General features: G+C 46.2%; 1 long non-coding RNA gene across 1 annotated transcript in view; it reads right to left on the bottom strand.

Annotated features, from left to right (window-relative positions):
- LOC143784982 (uncharacterized) overlaps positions 1 to 19,584 on the bottom strand; it is a 31,625-nt gene that overhangs the window by 658 nt on the left and 11,383 nt on the right. The window contains exon 2 of the long non-coding RNA XR_013217935.1: positions 23 to 126. This is a non-coding gene — a long non-coding RNA (uncharacterized LOC143784982). The remainder of the gene's footprint in view (positions 1 to 22; positions 127 to 19,584) is intronic.

The following is a 19,584-nucleotide window of genomic DNA, read 5'->3' on the forward strand; positions in this document are numbered from 1 at the left end:
ACACCGCAAATGTGAACGTAGCCTTAGCTGTTGTTCTGTAGAGTCTCACTGCAGAAAGATAAAGGTCCCTTTCTACATCGACAGCTGTCCTCCAAACAGGGCTGTGGAGTCTGAATGAACTGATGCCTAAAATATATAATAAATTGGGTACAGTAGTTCAGTGCAATATGTGCTGAATATTTTTTCATAAAAAATTGGGAAAATTATGAAATGTCCTAAAAATGTCTGTTGTATTCCTGATTTAAGGATCTTTTAGTTTAGATGAATGTGTGCTACACTTTATATATATATATGCTCAGTAGTGAAGCATGTATGAAGAAGTCAGGGAAATTGAGGCGCCTGAGGTTTGGCTAACCTACTCTACAGCCCTACCTCCCAGGCCATCATCCGCAGGTCAAGTGGAAGGTGTAATGAGGTTAAATCTTATTGTTAAAGTATTTAATCAATCTGCATAGTTTGTTCATCACTATTTTGCAGGTTAACAAATTACATGGAGTCATACAATAGTTAAGCAACATATTAGCAAACATCGATTGTTCAATGACCCTGCGTCCCTGGCATCCAAAGATGGCAACACAATCATTTCAAGAGTCAACGTTCAGACTCATGAACAATAGTCATTCTTCTGGCATACTGAAAATATACTGTGACGAGACTGCATTTTATCTTAACCAGACATCTATTTTCAGTAAGCCAGGAGTAATAGACTCTTATCTATATGTTGACTTTTGAATTCATGCATACACTACCGTTCAAAAGTTTAGGATCACTTAGAAATTTACTTATTTTCTTTGAAAGAAAAGCACATTTTTTTCCAATGAATCTAACATTAAATGATTCAGAAATACACTATACATTGTTAATGTTGTAAATGACTATTCTAGCTGCAAAAGTCTGGTTTGTAATGCAATATCTTCATAGGTGTATAGAGGCTCATTTCTAACAGCCATCACTCCAGTTTTCTTATGGTACTTTGTGTTTGCTAACTGTGTCTAACTGTGTAAGAAGGCTAATGGATGGTTAGAATACCCTTGAAAACCCTTGTGCAAGTATGTTAGCACAGCTGAAAACAGTTTGGCTGATTAGAGAACCTATAAACCTGACCTTCCTCTGAGCTAGTTGAGAATCTGGATCATTACATTTGTTATACAAAAAAATGTAGTGTCTGCTCACCAACCCCTAGAGCGCGCTGCGCAGCGCAGCGCAGCAAGTTTTTCAGAACTTGAAAGGAATAAGTCCAGCTCTGTAAGTCCATAAAATCCATTTTCTTTTAATCCATAGCTTCAAATAACATTAAAACAATTAAGTCATAGTCCAGTCCAGACTGGATTGGACTATGTAGGAAGAGAAAGATAAGTGGGAAGCCCTGCTGCACAACCGAGCAACAAGACAAGTGCATTAGAGTCTGTAGTTTGAGAAGTCATCGCCTCACAGGTCCTTAACTGGCAGCTTCATTAAATAGTACAAACAAACTGCCAGTGTCAACGTCTACAATGAAGAGGCGACTCAGGGATGCTGACCTTCAGGGCATAGTGGCAAAGAAAAAGCCATATCTGAGACTGGCTAGTAAAAGGAAAAGATTAATACGGGCAAAAGAACAGAGACATTGGACAGAGGAAGATTGGAAGAAAGTGTTATGGACAGACGAATCTGTAACAACTCTGCTGGCATCACGGCATGGCCTCACATCTCTCACACTATCTTACCCACTGCTCCAGGTCATGTTGTGGTTTCTGTTTCTTGCCAGCACCATGTTCTATGTCTCTGCTCTCCTGCATGCTTCATGGCTGTGTGTGTATAGGGGGCCGGCGCCTGAACTCTGGTTCTTATAGGAATCAGGTGCATCTGTCCAATCTGTTCCTGACCAATTACCAAGAGGCCTCCAGTATATAGTGCAGCTCCACCCAGTGGTCTGGGCCTGTGCAATGTGTTAGCTCAGTTAGTGTCTTGCTTCTGAGTTTGCCTGGCCTTTCTCTGAGTTACTCCCTCTCTGGAGGATTCTCTGTGTTAATTCCTTGGTCTTGTTGTCCGCTCACCAGGAGGCAGAATATCCTGGTCCCAGTGTCTTTGTCCTTGTGTCTTGTTCCATTGCCTTGTCTGCACTTAGTCTTCCCTCGGTCTCCTAGTCTTTGGCTTCCTTCCCTGTTGTCTTTCCTTGTATTCTCAGTCTGCTTTCACTCCGCACTCTTGCAGCTCTGCCTGCTTTGAACCTTTGTGACTTTACCTCTGCTCCTCACTTCTGCGTTTCTGCTCCTTTCTTCTCAGCTTATCTTCTGCTGTTGCAGTTATCCCTTGCTGCAGCTTCTCTCAACATTCCTTGTGGCTCTGCTCAGCTTTGCTGCAGAGACCCCTCCTGCAGCTCCTCTCCGCTCCTTGCGGTTCTACCTGGCTCCGCTCCTTGCGGTTCTACCTGGCTCCGCTCCTTGCGGTTCTACCTGGCTCCGCTCCTTGCGGTTCTACCTGGCTCCGCTCCTTGCGGTTCTACCTGGCTCCGCTCCTTGCGGTTCTACCTGGCTCCGCTCCTTGCGGTTCTACCTGGCTCCGCTCCTTGCGGTTCTACCTGGCTCCGCTCTTTGCGGTTCTACTTCTCCTGCACTTGGCTCCGCCGCCAGCTCTTGGCTCCGCCTCCTGCCTGTCTGCTCTTGGCTCCACCTCCTGCCTATCTGCACTTGGCTCCAGCTCTTGGCTCCGCCTCCTGCCTGTTTGCACTTGGCTCCGCCTCCAGCTCTTGGCTCCGCCTCCTGCGGTTTTGCTCTTGGCTCCGCCTCCTGCACTTCTGTTCTTGCCTCTAGCTCCTGTGCTTTCGCTCTGCATCCGCTCTTGCGGTCTTTTTCTACTTATTCCTAAGTCCTCGTGTCTGAACAGGTTCTTACCCGTTCTACATACCTGCCTGCAGACCGGTCCCTACTGGTTCTTCCAGTATGCCAGTCTTGTCCACCAGTCCTGCCAGAGAGCCAGCCGTGCCTGCCTACCTGAGAGCCAGCCGTGCCCGCCTGCCTGACAGTGTTCCTGTTGTACCCGTCTGCCTGCCTATGTGCCAGCCGTGCCCGCTTGCTTGTCTATGTTCCGTTCCCCGGTGGGATCAGCAGCCACAACCAGACTCCACCCTGGAGTGGTACCTGGTAGCTCCCTATTGCACAAGTCTGACCTCACCATCAGAGGCTCCAGCGAACACCTAGGAAGCTACTTAGTTACGCCCCTTCCTGGGAAGTTTGGTCTGTGGTCCAGTGGGGCCACTCCCCCGCACGCCCGCGCCAACCAGTCTGGGCGCGAGTATGACAGAATCCAAGTTTAATGTGTTTGGATCACAGAAGAACATTTGTGAGACGCAGAACAACTGAAGAGATGCTGGAAGAGTGTGACGCCATCTGTCAAGCATGGTGGAGGTTGTCATGATATGTACTTTTGCCTTGTCCTGTATTTGAATAATATGCCATTTGATGTATGTAACTGTTCTCAGGTTTCTATTAGCTGTAATTTATGTATTTTCTTGTGCTGGGAGTTCACCTGTAACAATATGTCTCCCCAACAATTGCATTCCTGGACTCTAATGTAATTATGTAAGTAACCTGTCTCCTTTCCACAAGAATTGTGTACCTTGACCTTAATTTAATTCAGGCTTGTGCCAACAGCTAGGGGAATTTCCCCATTGTTTTCGTAAACAGAAGATAACTCCAAATACACAAACTTCTAGACACACCGGAGCCTACCATTCTAGAAGCTTCGGATGAACCCTCCTCCCCTACACACACATGGGCTGACCCCAGGAGCACAGACAAGAGACCCATGTGTGATCTAGTCAGTTGTGGGTTGGATACTGGAAGAGAAGGAACCGAAGCTCTCTGAGGAAGCAATCGGTATCCGTGTGATTGTGGTGGATCTTTTGGACTCGTGGAAGGACTATTGTTTCGTTTATCGGGTGCGGGATTACTGGAAAGCACCTCCAGATCTGTTTCTTTACTTGGACTTCTCGTGGACTTGAAGGACATTATGGATATTTGATGTTGTATGCTCCCTGCTTTAATAAATCTCGTTGGATCGTCCCTTGGCCTGTTGTCCCTTTCTGCTCTGCCGTACACCCCGTCACAGAGGTAATATGATATTTGCTTTGGTGCTGGTAAAGTGGGAGATTTGTACAAGGTAAAGGGGATTTTGAATAAGGAAGGCTATCACTCCATTCTGCACCGCCATGCCATACCCTATGGACAGCGCTTGATTGGAGCCAATTTCATCCTACAGCAGAACAATGACCCAAAGCACACCTCCAAATGATGCAAGAACTATTTAGGGAAGAAGCAGGCAGCTGATATTCTATCTGTAATGGAGTGGCCAGTGCAGTCACCAGATCTCAATCCCATTGAGCTATTGTGATTAAAAAGTCAAATGCATTAATCTCATCACATCTTCCTCTTGACCTCTGGATGCTGGCTTGAAGTACAACAGTTGTGAGCTATATAAGTGGGATATGCCTCTAACAATATACATCCAAATACCCCAGAGACTCCTTACAAAACCATAGCCAGGAACACTACGGGACAGCTGCCAAATCATGGCTCCATCATGAGGGACAGATTTGACATTCTACAGCAGTGTTTCTCAACTCCAGTCCTCAGGACCCACCAACAGGTCATGTTTCCAGGCTTTCTTTAGTATTGCGTAGGTGATGGAATTAATGCTTGAGCAGGTGATGAAATTATCACCTGTGCAGTACTAAGGATATCCTGAAAACTTGACCTGTTGGTGGGTCTCGAGGACTGGAGTTGACAAACACTGTTCTACAGGATGCCAGCTTAGGGGACCACAGCTGAATGATCTATTCCATTGATCATCACTGAACCCATTCATGTTTGGCTTGTTAGGATTTGGACCCACCAGTCACCTGAGCCCCATGGATACGCTTGAGAAAGCCAGGAATGGGACCCACTGGTCACCTGGCTCCATGGTAATGTTTAGAGAAGCCAGGTTGTGACCCTTCGGCCATCTGGCCTTGTACCTCAATGGACTGGCAGCTTCCTAAGCTTGTCGTTACCTCCTCTATGTGCGTGCCACAGGTGGGGGTAGGTGGACCTGGAAGCTCTGAAGTCCCAGCTCCTCATCCTGGTGAATCAGCGAAAGGGATAGACTCTAATTTTTCACCATCTTGGGTATTTTGCTGGGACTGTTCTATGCGTTATTTGCCTGTTTTTTGGATCAATAAATTATTTTAACAGTGTTACCCTCACCCTGTGTTGTCTGAGTGGTATTATGCCTATTGTAAAAGGAGAGCTGGCGTTTGGTGGGATGATCCCTGGTCCATGCGGTTTCAGCTAACGGACTAGAGCACCCACTGCCCCCAGTACTGTAAGGCCAGAGTCTGAGTAAACGTCAATTGTCCCCAGCAGTCCGATTTAGCCAACATAAAGGATTGTGGTCGGTTATGACCATGAATTCCTTGCTATAGGGTATAGCTGCAATTTTTTACACGGTTCAGAATATGGCCAAGCATTCCTTTTTTTATTGTCGTGTATGCCTTCTCCCAATCCAACAGCTTCCTGGAAACAGGCTACCGGGTGTTCCTGACCGTTGGCCCCCACTTGATGGAGTATGGCTCCCAATCCAGTATCCCATGCGTATGTTTGAAAATGAAACATCAGCAGAAGTTAGGACTAGGCTTTGGGCTAACTGGGTTATCAACTGGAGAAATGTGGACTCACATTCTGATGTCCAGATAAGATTGCGGGCATAACTCTTGATAGTGAGGTCAGTGAGGGGCTTTGCTACTGTGTTGTAATTAGGGATAAACTTTCAATGATAGTTTGCTGTCCCTAGGAATGCACGGACCTGTTTTTGGTTGGCTGGGTGAGGCCACTGGGTAATGGTTTCTACTTTTGCAGGTTTGGGATAATGCACGCCCACTGTCCACCCGATGTCCGAAGTATAGTACTGATGGTAAGCTGGGCTTTGGCTACCCTCTGCAGAACCTGGGAAACATCCTGAAGATGCTCTTCCCAGTTGTCACTCAAGATAGCGATGTCATCCAGGTAGGCCTGGGCATACCACTGACATCCCTCTATAACCACCATCCTTTGGAAGGTATCCAGGGCATTCTTTATCCAAAATGACATGCTGGTAAACTCATACAGGCCAAAAGCGATGATCAAAGCAGATTTCTCTTGAGCCTCTGTGTGAGTGGGATCTGCCAGTATCCCATGCTCAAATCGATGGTAGATATGAACCGAGATCTTCCTAATCTGTCTAGTAGTTCATCCACCTGAGGCATGGGGTAGGCATCTGTATTGGTAACCTCATTGAGTCGCCTATAATTTACACAGAAGCGAGTGCTTTTGTCTGTCTTGGCCACCAACACCATACTGGCTTGTACAGAGGCAGTATAATGCTCTCATCATGTGGATCCAGACCTCTTTTAATGCACTCCATGATCCTGTTTGCCTTGGCAGCTGCTGCCTGCCACTGGCTGCTCCAGGTAAGTTTATCATTAACTAGGATCCCCAAGTCCTTCTCCATGTCAGATTTACCCAGTGGTTTCCCGTTCAGTGTGTAATGGTGATATTGATTCCTTCTTCCCATGTGTAAAACCTTACATTTATCATTGTTAAACCGCATCTGCCACCTTTCGGCCCAAGTTTCCAACTTATCCAGATCCACCTGTAGCAGAATACTATCTTCTCTTGTATTGACTGCTTTACAAATCTGTCTTCCTCTTGATAGAGCCATAGTGCCTTAGCTGTTATTCTGTAGAGTCTCATTGCAGAAGGATAAAGGTCCTGTTTTATACCCACAGCTGTCATCCAGGCCATCATCCACAGGTCAGGCAGAAGATGGGATGAGGTTAACCCTCACTATTTGAATATTAAGTCAATCTGCATTGGGTATTTTTCTTGTACTCTGGCGCACACAAGATAACACATTCCAGCTAGTCTTGCCCTTCTCAGGATTTTTGTAAATACTGCCTATCTTTTATGGAGTAAACTATAAAATTTTACTAGCTTGTCTCTTCATGCTCTATATGACTGTGTGTCCTCTGAGGTGAATTATGCTACTGATTTGGGTTGGCTCCGGCCCCTTTAACCTCTGGTGAAAATTGGAGCTGGTGGCAGCGACCTTGTTCTGTGCGATTGGAAATCTTCGTAGCGATGGCGGCGTTGATAATTATTGTTCCTGCCTGAGTGGGAGTAGTTATATTGCCCTTGCTGCATCGTGCCCAATAGCCAGTACATAGCAGGCAGCCTTTCTGGTGACTTATTACCCTAGGTGTAGTACCTAATCTGACCTGATTAGTCTCTGGCCAGAGAGCTGCAAGTTCCAAACCGGAACTGGGAAGTGGGATGTAGCTAAATCCCCTTCAGAAGGAACCGGGGTAACCAAAGCAACCCCAGTTCATGACAAATTGGTGTGGGTAGTGGGGATGATAAAGATAATAAAAATATCCCCCCTGGGATCCCTGACATATTGTTGGGATCCGTGACATATTGTTGGCAGCACGGTGTGAATCGTGACAGGCTTAATGTCCAGAACAACACAGTGGCCATGTAATGTTACCAAGGGAGAAGCTCAGCCATCCAGGACCAGCAGCAATGACAGTATTTAACCCCTTAATCCCATATGACGTACTATCCCGTCAAGGTGACCTGGGACTTAATTGCCAGTGACGGGATAGTACATCATGCGATCGGCCGCGCTCACGGGGGGAGTGCGGCCGGGTGTCAGCTATCGCAGCTGACATCCGGCACTATGTGCCAGGAGCGGTCTGTGACCGCTCCCAGTACATTAACCCCTAGCACACCGCGATCAAACATGATCGTGGTGTTCCGGCGGTACAGGGAAGCATCGCGCAGGGAGGGGGCTCCCTGCGGGCTTCCCTGAGACAATCGGTACAAGGCGATGTGCTCACCTTATACCGAGCGTCTCCTCCCTGCAGGCCCCGGATTCAAAATGGCCACGGGGCTATTTCCAGGTCCTGCAGGGAGGTGGCTTACCAAGTGCCTGCTCAGAGCAGGCGCTGGTAAGCCAGGAGCCCTGCATGTCAGATCGCTGATCTAACACAGTGCTCTGCAAAGTGTCAGATCAGCGATCTGTCACTATACAGTGATGTCCCCCCTGGGACAAAGTAAAAAAAAAAAATTAAATGTGTAAAAAAATTCCTAAATAAAGAAAAAAATATATATATTGTTCCCATAAATACATTTCTTTATCTAAATAAAAAATAAATAAAAGTACACATATTTAGTATTGCCGCGTCCGTAACGACCTGACCTATAAAACTGTCCCTCTAGTTAACCCCTTCAGTGAACACCTAAAAAAAAGGCAAAAAACAATGCTTATCATACCGCCGAACAAAAAGTGGAATAACACGCGATCAAAAAGACGGATATAAATATCCATGGTACTGCTGAAAACGACATCTTGTCCCGCAAAAAACGAGCAGCCATACAGCATCATCAGCAAAAAAATAAAAAAGTTATAGTCCTCAGAATAAAGCGATGCAAAAACAATTATTTTTTCTATAAAAGTTTTTATCGTATAAAAGCGCCAAAACAAAAAAAATGTAAATGGGGTATCACTGTAATCGTACTGACCCAAAGAATAAAACTGCTTTATCCATTTTACCAAACGTGGAACGTTATAAACCCCCCCCCCAAAAGAAATTCATGAATAGCTGGTTTTTGGTCATTCTGCCTCACAAAAATCAGAATAAAAAGCGATCAAAAAATGTCACATGCCCAAAAATGGTACCAATAAAAACATCAAGTTGTCCCGCAAAAAACAAGACCTCACATGACTCTGTGGACCAAAACATGGAAAAATTATAGGTCTCAAAATGTGGTAACGCAAAAAATATTTTTTTTTGCAATAAAAAGCGTCTTTTAGTGTGTGACGGCTGCCAATCATAAAAATCCGCTAAAAAACCCGCTATAAAAGTAAATCAAACCCTCCCCCCTTCATCACCCCCTAAGTTACGGAAATAAATACATTTTCTTTAATTTTTTTATATTTCCATTTTCCCATTAGGGTTAGGACTAGGGTTAGGGCTACGGCTAGGGTTTGGGTTAGGGTTGGGGCTAAAGTTAGGGTTAGGGTTGGGGCTAAAGTTAGGGTTAGGGTTGGGGCCAAAGTTAGAGTTAGGGTTGGGGCTAAAGTTAGGGTTAGGGCTAAAGTTAGGGTTTGGATTACATTTACGGTTGGGATTAGGGTTAGGGGTTTGTCAGGGTTAGGGGTGTGGTTAGGGTTATGGTTGGGATTAGGGTTAGGGGTGTGTTTGGGATAGGGTTTCAGTTAGAATTGGGGGTTTCCACTGTTTAGGCACATCAGGGCTCCCGAAAAGCGACATGGTGTCCGATCTCAATTCCAGCCAATTCTGCGTTGAAAAAGTAAAACAGTGCTCCTTCCCTTCCGAGCTCTCCCGTGCACCAAAACGGGTTTACCCCAACATCTGGGGTATCAGCATACTCAGGACAAATTGGACAACAACAATTGGGGTCCAATTTCTTTTGTTACCCTTGAGAAAATAAAAATTTGGGGGGCTAAAAAAAACATTTTTGTGGGAAAGTTTTTTTTATTTTCACGGCTCTGCGTTATAAACTGTAGTGAAACACTTGGGGGTTCAAAGTTCTCACAACACATCTAGACAGGGGTGGGATTCAAATTTTTAACAACAGGTCCTCTAAGTCGCCAGAATTTTGGCCACGCCCATTTTCAATAACCCCGCCCATACTAATAAGCCACGCCCAGTGGCACGATTCATATTTTTGGGAGCAGTTTGTCTCCCTTAATGACAAGAATACGTTATGTATGCATGGGTGGCTCAGGCACTGGCTCACCTCCCATCCCCCCCCCCCCCCCCCGTATGCGTGGCCCATCGCCGGCGCGGCTCCCCAGTCCCATCTTGTATCATGGCTCCCCGTCCACCGCGGACCTCCTACATGCTCGCCGCCGGCTCCCTTCATCCTCCCTGGCTGCCTGCCTGGAATGATTCATGATTCATCCCGCCGCCCCCCCCCCCCCCATGCGTGGCTCATCGCCGGCTCCCCGACGCTCCCAGTCCCATCTTGTATCATTCATGGGCATGGCTCCCCGTCCTGGCCGTCCACCGCAGGCCTCCTCCTCCCCGCCGGCTCCCCCGTCCTCCCTGGCTGGAATGATTCATACTCACCTGAGTCACCTCACAGGCTCACACACCGCGTAGCAGAGGAACGGAATCCTCCACCTCGCTCTGTCCCTGCGCAGCACTGCACCGTCCTCCTCGTCCTGTGTGAGCGCCGCGGTCAGGTGGTAACGGTCATTTAAGATGATGAATATTCATCACCTTAATGAGGCGGCACCATGTGACCGCTCACACAGGGCGAGCTGCAGTCGTGCAGTCGCTGAGAGCTAGTGATGGGCAGTCCGGCTCTTTTTGGTGATCCGGCTCTTTCGGCTCCGCTCACTATAAAGAGCCGGCTCTTTCGGCTAGTGAACCGGCTCTTTTTTTAAATAAAACTAGATTTTACTCTGTCATCGTTCCCACTCTTTGCCTGTAAAGTGACAGCCTCATGATACACCTGTGTAAGTATCTAGTGAAGCAGTGCAGACTGTTTTTTAGCATTGCTGTTTCCGCAGATTGTTGGCTCTTGTGAACAGAGCCCGCGCTCCTCGGTTGTAGTCCTAAGGCCGGGTTCACACTGCGTTAGCAGCAGCCCGCTCAGCACATACGGTAACGGGCTGCTGTTAACGCAAGTGCCGACGTTACATCGCGCTAGCGCAGATAGAGCATCTTCTAGCTCTATCTGCGCTAGCAGTGACGGACCCGGAAACGCTGCAGCCCGCGGCTCCGGGTCCATCACTCAATGATGGCATATCCCTAGCGCTCGCCCATTGTGGGTGGGCGCTAGTGATGCGTCCGACAATGGAGTCAATGGTGGCCGTAACGGACTGCGTTACACCGCGTTTATGCCGCTGTGTAACGTAGTCCGTCTAACAGACGCCACTAACGCAATGTGAACCCGGCCTAACCTGTATTACTTTGTAATATTTGCCGGTTTTTGTACACGTCCTTTCTGAATTAGTAAGTGCTGTGCTATATGTTGGTGCTGTATAAGATTGTAATTCATAAAAATAAAGGCATGCTGCAAGCACTGTGCTAAGGCTACTTTCACACTAGCGTCGGTACGGGGCCGTCGCCATGCGTCAGCCCGATGTACTGACGCACGTTGTGAAAGAAATGAACAACGTGGGCAGCGGATGCAGTTTTTCAATGCATCCGTTGCCCATTGTAAGGTCTGGGGAGGAGGGGGCGCAGTCGAAAATGGCAGATGTGACGCACAAAAAAAGTTACATGGAACTTTTTTTGTGCCGACGGTCCACCAAAACACAACGCATCCGTCGCACGATGGATGCGACGTGTGGCCTTACATCGCAATGCGTCGCTAATAAAAGTCTATGGAGAAAAAACGCATCGTGCAGATAATTCTGCAGGATGCGTTTTTTCTCCAAAACAACACATTGCGACGTACACCAAACAACGCTAGTGTGAAAGTAGCCTTACACGCACACTGTATACACACACTGTACACACACTACACACACATACACTGTGTACATACGCAATGTATACACTGTACACACACAAACACACACACACACACGCTGTGCAAAGCATACGGAATAGTAAACTCAGTTTATTTCAACACAACGTGGAACAGAAATGTATAAATGCTACTATACCATCAACTCCTGCTGGTGGTGCACAGCACTACAAATCCCAGCAAGTCAAACAGAATATGGCACTGCAACCCTAGTTACATACCAACTTTATTAACAGTTAAGTTACAGTAAATATGATTGAGGTAGTATTACAGATAGAACAAGTTTAAAGAGATTGTCCATGACTAACATTGATGGCCTGGCCTTAAGGTACCGTTACACTAAATGATTTACCAACGATCACGACCAGCGATACGACCTGGCCGTGATCGTTGGTAAGTGGTTGTGTGGTCGCTGGGGAGCTGTCACACAGACCGCTCTCCAGCGACCAACGATGCCGAGGTCCCGGGTAACCAGGGTAAACATCGGGTTACTAAGCGCAGGGCTGCGGTTAGTAACCCGATGTTTACCCTAGTTACCATTGTAAGTGTAAAAAAAAACAAATACTACATACTTACATTCTGATGTCTGTCATGTCCCCCGCCGGCGGCTTCCCGCACTGACTGTTAGTGCCGGCCGTAAAGCACAGCACAGCAGTGACGTCACCGCTGTGCTCTGCTTTTACTTTACGGCCGGCGCTCACAGTCAGTGCGGGAAGCAGACGGCGAGGGACGTGACAGACATCAGAAGGTGAGTGTTTTTGGTTTTTTTTACATTTACAATGGCAACCAGGGTAAACATCGGGTTACTAAGCGCGGCCCTGCGCTTAGTAACCCGATGTTTACCCTGGTTACAAGCGAACACATCGCTGGATCGGTGTCACACATGTCGATCCAGCGATGTCAGCGGGAGATCCAGCGACGAAAGAAAGTTCCAAACGATCTGCTACGACGTACGATTCTGATCGGTCCCTGATCGCTGCTGCGTGTCAGACACAGCGATATCGTATGGATATCGCTGGAACGTCACGGATCGTACCGTCGTAGCGACCAAAGTGCCACTGTGAGACGGTACCCTTACTGTAGGTGATCAATGTGGCGAGACGCTGCAGAGAAGCGAGTGCAGCCCCAGCCTCCTGTGATGCCACGTGTGAGACCACCTCAAATGAAACCGTGCACTCTGAACTACGCAAAACAAATCCACCAAACTATACGGTGGAATTGCTTCCCCACCTTCATTTTACCTCACTGTGAACTTTTTTTTTCCTGGTTTTTCAGGACATTATATGGTAAAATGGGCTCATTCAGAACTAAAACTTGTCCTGCAAAAAAGAAAAACAAAACCCCAAGCCCTTACAAAGGCTCCTGAAAGGTGTGGCAGAAAAAGAACAATAGCTGCAACATGAAGGGGTTAATCACCATGATTTGCAGATATTTTGGGTGCATTAAAAAGGTTGCAAAAGTGTAAAGACAAGAAGAGCTGCAGAGTGTCAGATAATTGGAGATGGCACAGAACTGCAGCCGTTATTAGAGGGAGCTGATACTAACAGCATGGCCACCTCTCCAGCACAAGCCTGGCCACCTCTCCAGCACAAGCCTGGCCTGACGGGAGGCTACAGGCTGCACAGCTGCGGTACCTGTGTGAGGTGAATGCCCGGGTGCTGAGGGGAACAATACAGCGACACTTCAACCGCACCGGCTGTGCCTTCCTAGGGAGTGGGGACTGATTTTGTGATCACATCACTGGACTCACCGGCATTTCTTTACACTCCACAGACTCACATCTCCCTCTCTCCTGTCTGCTCCTCCCACATGACTCACAGTCACACTTCACTGAGCTCGCTGAATCTGATAGGCTGCAGGCGCCAGACAAGGAAAAAAAAAAAAAAAGAGTCGGTTCACTCACGCTGCAGAGCCGGCTCCCGGAACGCTGGCAGATAGAAATTTTAGTAAACGGCTGCCCCGTACCGGGTCGTACCGGCTGAATCCCACCCCTGCATCTAGATAAGTTCCTTGGGGGGTCTAGTTTCCAAAATGGTGTCACTTGTGGGGGGTTTCTACTGTTTAGGTGCATCAGGGGCTCTGCAAATGCAACGTGTGACGCCCGCAGACCAATCCATCTAAGTCTGCATTCCAAATGGCGCTCCTTCCCTTCCGAGCTCTGCCATGCGCCCAAATGGTGGTTCCCCCCCACATATGGGGTATCAGCGTACTCAGGACAAATTGGATAACAACTTTTGGGGTCGAATTTCTCCTTTTACCCTTGGGAAAATACAAAACTGGGGGCTAGAAAATAATTTTTGTGAAAAAAAAAAAGGAATTTCTATTTTCACGGCTCTGCGTTATAAACTGTAGTGAAACACTTGGGGGTTCAAAGCTGTCAAAACACATCTAGATAAGTTCCTTAGGGGGTCTCCAAATGTGACATGGTGTCCCATCTCAATTCCAGTCAATTTTGCGTTGAAAAGTCAAATGGCGCTCCTTCCCTTCCGAGCTCTGCCATGCGCCCAAACAGTGGTTTACCCCCACATATGGGGTATCGGCGTACTCGGGACAAATGGCACAACAACTTTTGGGGTCCAATTTCTTCTCTTACCCTTGGGAAAATAAAAAATTGGGGGCGAAAATATCATATTTGTGAAAAAATGATTTTTTATTTTGACGGCTCTGCATTATAAACTTCTGTGAAGTACATGGTGGGTCAAAGTGCTCACCACACATCTAGATAAGTTCCTTAGGGGATCTACTTTTCAAAACGGTGTCACTTGTGGGGGGTTTCAATGTTTAGGCACATCAGGGGCTCTCCAAACGCAACATGGCATCCCATCTCAATTCCAGTCAATTTTGCATTGAAAAGTCAAACGGCGCTCCTTCCCTTCCGAGCTTTGCCATGCACCCAAACAGTAGTTTACCCCCACATATGGGGTATCAGCATACTCAGAACAAATTGTACAACATTTTTTGGGGTCCATTTTCTCCTGTTACCCTTGGTAAAATAAAACAAATTGGAGCTGAAATTAATTTTTTGTGAAAAAAAGTTCAATGTTCATATTTTTTTAAACATTCCAAAAATTCCTGTAAAACACCTCAAGGGTTAATAAACTTCTTGAATGTGGTTTTGAGCACCTTGAGGGGTGCAGTTTTTAGAATGGTGTCACACTTGGTTATTTTCTATCATATAGACCCCTCAAAATGACTTAAAATGGGATGTGGTCCCTAAAAAATATTGGTGTTGTAAAAGTTAGAAATTGCTGGCCAACTTTTAACCCTTATAACTCCCTAACAAAAAAAAAAAATTGGTTCCAAAATTGTGCTGATGTAAAGTAGACATGTGGGAAATGTTACTTATTATTTTGTGTGACATCTGTGATTTAAGGGCATAAAAATTCAAAGTTGGAAAATGTCTTTTTTTCACAAATCAACGCAAGTTATATCAAAGAAATGTTACCACTATCATGAAGTACAATATGTCACAAGAAAACATTGTCAGAATCACTGGGATCCGTTGAAGCGTTCCAGAGTTATAACCTCATAAAGGGACAGGGGTCAGAATTGTAAAAATTGGCCTGGTCATTAGCGTGCAAACCACCCTTGGGGCTTAAGGGGTTAATGAGAATTGGAGCTGCTGGAAAAGTTCACAGCAGCAGGCTACAGCAGGGTTGGAACAGAGGCTGAAGAACAGCAGGTGACGTTACACCAGCATAGAAGGGCAGGTCACTCACCATTTTGCAGCTGACTTCAGGGGCTGAAGTTCATGTGTCTGGGGTGAAACAGACTGCAGGACGCCGGACCGTGACAGCTGAAAAGGGGGAGTGCTGACGGATCGAAAGGTACGGTCCGTCCCGGATACGTACTGTGTGACAGAAAGAATAATACAAGGCGCAGATTGTCCAATATGTGGCAGGTCATTGAATGGGTTGATATCCTTTGTTCTGGTGCGAAACGGACGAGGAGAACCCCAAATACAGTGAGTCTGGATATGGAGGACGCTGCAGTGCCGCCAAAGGCACTATTACCCATAATGTATTGGAGGACGTGGCAAGTAGTGCAGGGAAAGGTGAAGATACATGTGCTGTGCAATCTGTGGTTAATGCTGTGAAATACTTGGATGTGCTGAGAAATGGAAACTGTAAAGTGTTCAGTTTAAAGTTGGAATGAACTGTGTCTCAATTCTTGGAAAAGCGTCTGCAGACAGCCTTCAGTGGCGCTGAAGAGAACCTGATGATGCTGGACCTGAAGACACACGTATGCTGAGTAAGGAGCACCTTGTTTATGTGAGGGGAGGTCAGGGTGCGATGAAGCCGGAGTCTTCAGCCATGACTACCGCCCTGGCCTACCCTTTCACATAAACCAGGGGTCCCCAAGCTGTAGCTCGGGAGCCACATGTGGCTCGCGAGCCCATGATGTGTGGCTCGTGGCTGCCTGCCAGCTTGGTGCATTATCACCAGATGTAAATAACTATTAAGAGAAGATCCCTAAATGGTTACTTTTGTGTGTAGCTCTGGACAGAAGAGCAGATTTGAATGGGAGTGAGATAGGAAACAGTGGAGCTTGGCATACTACCTTGGTGTGATGGAGGCTCTCGGTGTCACTACTGAGAGTGGGGGAGGAGCTGGCTGTGGCTCTCAAGGTCAGAAAGGTTGGGGACCTCTGACATAAACCATAAAGGTATAAGAGCACCTAAGACAATAGATATCCAATACAGCCTATGATATGAGACAACAGGCATTCACTACAGTTAGGTGGACTTGTAAAGTGTTTTGGTAACGTGCGTAGATTCTCCACCTTACTCACTTCTTTCGCTGCTAGGATATCCCGCACATGTTCCTGAACACGCACTTGTAAAGCCCGCGTAGTAAGTCCTTTGTATATTTTGGGGCAGCTGGTACAATAAACTGCAACCTTTGTAGAACACGTGATGAATTGAGTGACCTTAAACCTTAAACTCAGTGAGGCCATCAAAGAAATAGAAAGTGGTTGTTTTTTTCAATATTGGGGCACACCACACACTTCCCACATGGAGAACATTCCCAACTTGGAACATGTGTGCGAGCAAAAGACAAGGTCATCTGATTGGTGTAGCTGCAATGACTCTGCACCAGCAGGACCCTCAAGCTTTTGCTGCATCTCGCAAAAATATCAGGTTTAGGAAACAAATATTGGTTGTGTTTTCTCCCCTAAAAAAATTAGAAACTATTTCTCCAACGATTTCTTCATCAAGTGCCAGAGAGAATGATACTGTGCAATTATAGGGATTTTTGTATTGGGTGGACACGCATGGGAAGCATAGACGAGGCCATGACGACTAGAGTTTTTGACCCTGTTAAATGCATTTTTAGGGAGTGGTTATTGTAACCACATTCCTGGAAACTCTCCTTGAGTTCTTTTGCTCTACGTTCACTATACAGAATGAGTAGTCCTCATACCTTACACTATACAGAGTGGGCAGTCCTCATACCTTACACTATACAGAATGAGCAGTCCTCATACCTTACACTATATGGAATGAACAGTCCTCATACCTTACACTATACAGAGTGGGCAGTCCTCATACCTTACACTATACAGAGTGGGCAGTCCTCATACCTTACACTATACGGAATGCGCAGTCCTCACACCTTACACTATACGGAATGCGCAGTCCTCACACCTTACACTATACAGAATGCGCAGTCCTCATACCTTACACTATATGGAATGAACAGTCCTCATACCTTACACTATACAGAGTGGGCAGTCCTCATACCTTACACTATACAGAGTGGGCAGTCCTCATACCTTACACTATACAGAGTGGGCAGTCCTCATACCTTACACTATACAGAGTGGGCAGTCCTCATACCTTACACTATACAGAATGCGCAGTCCTCATACCTTACACTATATGGAATGGACAGTCCTCATACCTTACACTATACGGAATGAACAGTCCTCATACCTTACACTATACAGAGTGGACAGTCCTCATACCTTACACCATACAGAATGCACAGTCCTCATACCTTACACTATACAGAGTGACCAGTCCTCATACCTTACACTATACAGAATGGACAGTCCTCATACCTTACACCATACAGAATGCACAGTCCTCATACCTTACACTATACAGAGTGAGCAGTCCTCATACCTTACACTATACAGAATGCGCAGTCCTCATACCTTACACTATATGGAATGAACAGTCCTCATACCTTACACTATACGGAATGAACAGTCCTCATACCTTACACTATACAGAGTGAGCAGTCCTCATACCTTACACTATACAGAGTGGACAGTCCTCATACCTTACACCATACAGAATGCACAGTCCTCATACCTTACACTATACAGAGTGAGCAGTCCTCATACCTTACACTATACAGAATGAGCAGTCCTCATACCTTACACTATACAGAATGCACAGTCCTCATACCTTACACTATACAGAGTGAGCAGTCCTCATACCTTACACTATACAGAGTGGGCAGTCCTCATACCTTACACTATACAGAATGAGCAGTCCTCATACCTTACACTATACAGAGTGACCAGTCCTCATACCTTACACTATACAGAATGGACAGTCCTCATACCTTACACCATACAGAATGCACAGTCCTCATACCTTACACTATACAGAGTGAGCAGTCCTCATACCTTACACTATACAGAATGCGCAGTCCTCATACCTTACACTATATGGAATGAACAGTCCTCATACCTTACACTATACGGAATGAACAGTCCTCATACCTTACACTATACAGAGTGAGCAGTCCTCATACCTTACACTATACAGAGTGGACAGTCCTCATACCTTACACCATACAGAATGCACAGTCCTCATACCTTACACTATACAGAGTGAGCAGTCCTCATACCTTACACTATACAGAATGAGCAGTCCTCATACCTTACACTATACAGAATGCACAGTCCTCATACCTTACACTATACAGAGTGAGCAGTCCTCATACCTTACACTATACAGAGTGGGCAGTCCTCATACCTTACACTATACAGAATGAGCAGTCCTCATACCTTACACTATACAGAGTGGGCAGTCCTCATACCTTACACTATACAGAATGAGCAGTCCTCATACCTTACACTATACAGAATGCGCAGTCCTCATACCTTACACTATATGGAATGAACAGTCCTCATACCTTACACTATACGGAATGAACAGTCCTCATACCTTACACTATACAGAGTGGACAGTCCTCATACCTTACACCATACAGAATGCACAGTCCTCATACCTTACACTATACAGAGTGAGCAGTCCTCATACCTTACACTATACAGAGTGGACAGTCCTCATACCTTACACCATACACAATGCACAGTCCTCATACCTTACACTATACAGAGTGAGCAGTCCTCATACCTTACACTATACAGAATGCGCAGTCCTCATACCTTACACTATATGGAATGAACAGTCCTCATACCTTACACTATACGGAATGAACAGTCCTCATACCTTACACTATACAGAGTGGACAGTCCTCATACCTTACACCATACAGAATGCACAGTCCTCATACCTTACACTATACGGAATGAGCAGTCCTCATACCTTACACTATACAGAATGAGCAGTCCTCATACCTTACACTATACAGAATGCGCAGTCCTCATACCTTACACTATATGGAATGAACAGTCCTCATACCTTACACTATACGGAATGAACAGTCCTCATACCTTACACTATACAGAGTGGACAGTCCTCATACCTTACACTATACAGAATGCACAGTCCTCATACCTTACACTATACAGAGTGAGCAGTCCTCATACCTTACACTATACAGAATGGACAGTGCTCATACCTTACACTATACGGAATGCGCAGTCCTCACACCTTACACTATACGGAATGCGCAGTCCTCATACCTTACACTATACGGAATGAACAGTCCTCATACCTTACACTATACAGAGTGGACAGTCCTCATACCTTACACTATACAGAATGCACAGTCCTCATACCTTACACTATACAGAGTGAGCAGTCCTCATACCTTACACT

This window comes from Ranitomeya variabilis, chromosome 7, assembly GCF_051348905.1.
Source record: "Ranitomeya variabilis isolate aRanVar5 chromosome 7, aRanVar5.hap1, whole genome shotgun sequence".
In the NCBI taxonomy this organism is placed as follows: domain Eukaryota; kingdom Metazoa; phylum Chordata; class Amphibia; order Anura; family Dendrobatidae; genus Ranitomeya; species Ranitomeya variabilis.